The following is a 5,955-nucleotide window of genomic DNA, read 5'->3' as shown; positions in this document are numbered from 1 at the left end:
TCACGCCATGAGAATTCATGGAAATGTATCTTGTTTGAGTACATCAATACTGAAATTCATCCAGGTCATAGTGTTTGCATTATATTCCCTTATAAACCAAACCTAACCAAATAAAACAAAATAAAACAAATTTAAAGAAATCCACCCAACATGTTAGAACTTTAAGGAGACCAAGAAATTCCCACCTTCATTTATTTCAAACCTTTCACTTCTCCAGTTGCAGAAATATGTCGTGTAAGTAAAAGAGCATTGACTGTTTCTTAAAAGGAAAAATAATTTGCATAATACAAAGTAATAGTTTCACAAAGCCTATTTTTATGTGTGTAGCAAGATGATAAGGTACTGTAGATTTAGAAATTCAGACTTCAGGTCTTGTTGACCTGTAGGTGAAAAATTTGAACTGTATGTATTCACCTGGGGAATATCTTGCCTTTTAAGCATAAAGCATGCTCTCTTCTGCCTACATTTGCTTAAATAGATCTTGAATTTCCATTCAACTCTAGTTTATTGGTTTATTTCTTTTTAAGTAATTATTTACAAATTACACTTCTTGAGAGTAAACTATCCAAGGAGTTACACTCCCCTCTCTTCAAATGTGTGTGATAGATCTAATTATTTTTTGTAAAACTACAAACAACCTTCTAAATAATGACAATCATTAGAAAACATTAGGGTCTGTCACTTACAATCTTTGCCAACTGCTGATAACACTTTATTACTGCTTAGAAAGGTTGATTAAAGCTTGTAATAGATTTAGTGAGGGTGAAAGATTAACAAAAAGGTATTTATGATAGAGACAATAAAACATAATATGTTCTCAGTAAACACTCGAAAAAAAATATCCCTGTGACATTTATAGAGGTTGCTCAAGACATAGTTTTTAATCTGCACAGTGAAACCGATAACAAGTCCCTACGTGCTGGAGAAAAAAAAAGACAGAAAGGAAGAGGAGCACATTACCTTTGCATGTCTCATGTCAAAGTGAGTGAGAAAGTACTCTTCAAAAATAAACCATCTGAAACCCCCGAAGGAGCCCCTGGGATTTCTCTTTGACCATTTGGACAAACTCCTTTGAAACTACAGCAATGAAAATTAAAAACCAGGTTGGATAAGAAGGTAGTGTCTAAGGGGTATATATTTTAAGTCTGGCCTTAGCCTCAGCCCAACCCCCCACATCCCAGCATGGGGTGACAGACCCTGGTGGGGCTGGGCACCACAGAGCACAGCAACTGAACACAGCCTACCTGGCACTCAGTGACAGCCTGGCAAGATGGATACCCAGGTTTTCCTCCTGCTCGTCATTCACTGGGAGAAAGTGCTGCCAACAAGAGCCCAGCCTGTTTCAGTATGGAGAGGTTACTAAGGATGGAGAGTACTGCAAGAGCTTTTGGAAGTAACTACATCCCTCACCAGCACTGATCCGCTGAGAGATCCCATCATTCTCTGGAGATGCCAACCTTGCAGTGCATGGCAAAGACTCCGAGTGGCTGGTGCCTCGGGTGAGAGCACGCATTCCTGTGGCATATTACAGTCTCCCTCAAACAGCTGGTCATTTATCCAGGCATAGGGACTACTTGCAGACACTAGTTTAATGGATGGCAGGATCAGATCAGCTTGCTCCTCACTCCCGAACAGCCTCTGCTGAGGTCAGTGTGAAGAACATGGTGCAGATGAGAAGCAGGTGCCCAAACTCAGCAGCTACAACCCCAGGCCAAGGATGTGAATGCAGGTGCCACGGCAGAGAGCTTCAGCTGTCCTAGCTCAGTCCTGACTTTCAGCTGCCTGCTCTGCCTCTCTCTATGTCCCTAGGCAAGGAGATGGAGAAGGAGGGTTCATCTGGTTTCCACAAGCCTGCAGCTGACCTTTGTGAAATAAACAGAGGTCCATTCCAATAAGATGTGTGTCACAGCATGCTGAGCACCCATAGTCAGACAGCAGGGAGCAGGACAAATACCAGGAGCAAGCTGGAGCAGACATTGGGAAGACTAACTGGTTCAGACTACCTACCTTAAGGCAACACAGCAGGACTAGATGACCTGGCAAGGTCTCTTCTGACCTGATTCTGTAACACCCTCCATAAATAATCTTTGGTTTTTTGAAAACAATGGGCCAATATTTAACAGCACTCCACAGCTGACTATCTGACACCACAAAAATCATTTACCAGCAATAAATGACCAGCCAGATCACAGTCAACACCAAACACATTTAAAAATAAAAACAATTTCTGTGCTGTGCATGTCTTGATGTGTCTATAGCCAAAGATACATACACAGTCTGTAAACACATTAATGTGCTGCTCATCAGAGAGGTCAAACTGTGGTGAAGCAGAATGAGCTCGTGGTTAATCTGAGCAGAGAGCCACTGTCTGCAGCCTGTGAAAATGTTAGTACATTAAAGCACTGCAAAGTGGATGATAGAGTATAGAACCTGTGAATGCAAGTTAACCTGCCCCAAACCATTCCTCAAATACACTACACAGGCAACACTAATTTCAGGGATTACTCATGGCTTTCGTGTTGAAAAGTGGAAAATTATTTTTAATGTCAAGTGATGGTCAAAGCTAGGCTGTTAGTTATACCAGAAAATGCAAACCCAAACCTGCCTCAGGTTTAACTGTAGCCAACACATAGCTCAAACACAGCTTCTGAGATTAGGTTATGTAGTGACACTTTTTTCCCTCATTCTTTCATACGCTGGAATGAATAAAGCCTTGAAAAAATATTTCTAGCCTATATAAAGATACACAAAGAGCAATAAATGTAAACAAAAATCTCATGTTTATGTGTTGACGTAGTGAGTCAGAATAAACATGACAGCTTTACCTGAGAAGTTAGAGTTTGAAAACAAACGTCTTATGTTTGGCAACAGGCACAGAAGATTTTTAAAAGAAACACCAAAAATAAACTTAGCAACATACTTTACAACTCCCACAGGTAAGCCTCATTCACCCAGGCAGACTCACCAAAGTCAAAAAAAAGCAGAATCTTGTAATGTTGGGTGCTGAGCATCCTTCAGGCCCTGTATTCCACATGCTGCCTGTATCCCACACAGCTGCCACTTGAAACCTCTCCCTGCAGGGCCAACCTGTTCAGACAGCAATCTTTGACCTGAAAACAATAACAAATTACTTCAGCAACGTTCAGCTAGCATAGTGAGCTAAACCCACAGAGCCCACATAGGAAAGAAAGACACTGGGAAAAGCACAGATATTTATTTCCAGCTTCTATACACTGGACACCAGCTCAGACAGGATGTGACATACAATACTATGGCAAGGACTTGAACCTCATCAGGGAGTGCTGTCAGCCTCCTTTATCTCTTTGGTAATTCTGTTCTGACCTCTGTGACACCTGAATTCCTCGTGTATGATCCAGAAAGATGATTTTCTACCAGGGTAACAAGGAAGAAAAGGGTATTGTGAAAGACACTGCTAACCCTGGATTGTGGTAATGGAAAGTTAATTCCACACACAGTCTAAACCATTTTGGAGTAGAGAATGGATAGAGTACTTCCACCTGACAGAAATTCCAGCTCGGCTATGACAAACCTACTCATGGAAGAAATAGAGGGACATTTTTAAAGCTGGATATTATGAGTAACATACATTTAATCAAAGAATAGATAAAAGATCAGAATAATGATGAAAGCCACAAAAACTTCCATACTGCCAGTGTCTGAACAAAGCTAAATATCCTGAGTTGCAGTTCATTAGATGCGAAAGCATAAGATTAGCAGAGAAATCTGGATAGGCTGGATTTAGTAGGATTTCTGGCCCCAACCTCAGATAGAAGCAATATTTTAATTTTTACCTCCCAGTTACAAGGTACCACAACACAAATCCACATAATAAACATTGGTCTTTTGACTGTATCCACTTGATTCAGTAAAACTATAATGGTAAGATATTTCCCCCTTGCATTTAAAACCAAAGGTTAGCAAGCCAGAGGTCAAACCATGAAGTTTTTAATGAAGACTCTTTGCTCTTGAGTGTCAAAGCACTGTTTCCTTCTAGCTTGGGACACAGCTGCATAGGCAGGCCTATGGCCTGTGCTAACCACAGTCAGAGAAATGGCATCCTGTCTCTTTTTCTTTTTTTTTTTTTTTTTAATAGTACAGTCATTTTAGGAAAATATGCTGAAATAAATACATTCAAGAAGCAACAGAATAATTGCCCTTCCCAGGGCTGTGCACTCTAATTTTTGCCCCTTCTAGTGTAGTATCATTTCTTACACCTAAAGTATCACACATTCACTAATGGTGTGTCTCAAGCTAAGGAAAGGGAAGTTATAACATGGTTCTCTGTGTGTTATATCTGGTGGGTCTTATTAGAAAATAAATTACTCTGTGTGTTATACCTGGTGGTTTTCATTAGAAAGCAAATTAAACCTTAGTTCTCAAAATTTTACTGGCTAAATGACCAGGGGATTATTTTATCCTTCACTGAGTTCAGTTTTTTCACTGAAGGTTGAAATACATCATAATGAATCAATAATTATCCAGAGTTGTTTGACAGATGTGAACTCTGTTATGTTCCTCAGATATTAAGAGAATTTTCTCTTAACAGAGAAATGTTACTCACTTTCAATAGAGAATGTTAGTCATTTTCATTTTTTCCTACTGCCCTGTGTGGACACTCTCTGCTTGTAGCCAAATTCCCAGCAGAATTTTTTTTTCTGTTTAATGAAAGTGATAATTCTTCTAGAGAGGTTTCCTTTCTCTTGGTGTCATCTTAGCTGTTGACAAAGTCAGTGCTCTTTGAGGAGTCAGGGGCCCCACAACTGCTATCCTTAGGGTGGGAATAAGCTTCCTAGAAGGAATCACTGCTGGAGGTGATGGGACAAGCCCTGGATGGTAAAACTCCTTCATTCCCAGCCTAGGAAGTCTCCTGCCACTTCTGGGCCCATTCCCTATGGTGTCCTTGCATCATCATCTCTCACTGTTACTCACCATTAATCTTCTTCCATTTCTGCTTGAAATGTCAAAAAGCTGAAAAAAAATTGGTAGCCCCATTACATTTCTTGAGGAAAAATCATTTAATTTGAAACATTTCCTCATTATTACTTTATTTCTCTGAGTTCCTTCAATTTCATGAGTTAAAAGTACATAACTTTAGTTCTTGACCTTGAAGGAAATCTGATCCATCAGCAGAAATTTCATCTATCTCCCTCTTGCACACACATAGTACAGAAGCATATTGGTCAGGAAAGAACAGAAGAATGCATATGCCAATCAAATATGCTCCAGCTTGCAGGAACTAACAAATATCTTTCTCTATACAAGAGCCAGAGCTCTTCAAGTAAAGCTAGAGCATGTCAACTGCTTTTTCTGGGCTCCCCCAAAGCCCTGGAAAGGAACAAAAAACTTGAGGTTCAATGTACTTTTTGTCCCCCTGTGTGTGCACAAGCCCCCCCCCCGGCCTTGTGCTGATCAACAGAATATTTTACATTAGCGTAGTTTTCCTACTTTATTACCTGCCTTTCTGTCCCACATATCAATTTCTGTTGATATGGGAGATCATGAAGACTTTGATGTTACTACACTGTGCCTATATACCAGTTTTCAGAATAGGGCTTTTATGCTAGCCAACATTAGAAATCATCCTTTGCACAAGCCAAGTCAAAAGCAAGGAAAAATACTTATTTTTAAAATCCAAAATAAGCAACAGAGTTGTAGAGATTTTTAACATATGGCTAGCAAAAAGGAAAGAAAACTTTCTCTAAAATTAAGTCCAAGAGGCCCACCATCATCTCTTTCCTTCTTGTCTCACTTTGTATCTAACTGCCAAACAAGATCTAAACCACATCTGACCCACAGGGACAGTGTCTCAGAGCTGGTTTACACCCTCCATCACAAATATGTGTATTCACAGAAGGGAACTTGCAGCCAAGGAAGAAGGCTAACATAACTTTGTACTCCTTCTTGGAGTTTTGCACGAAGGTTCATTCAAATTCT

Source organism: Anomalospiza imberbis, chromosome 3 (genome assembly GCF_031753505.1).
Source record: "Anomalospiza imberbis isolate Cuckoo-Finch-1a 21T00152 chromosome 3, ASM3175350v1, whole genome shotgun sequence".
NCBI classification, from domain to species: domain Eukaryota; kingdom Metazoa; phylum Chordata; class Aves; order Passeriformes; family Viduidae; genus Anomalospiza; species Anomalospiza imberbis.
This window is presented reverse-complemented; position numbering follows the sequence as displayed.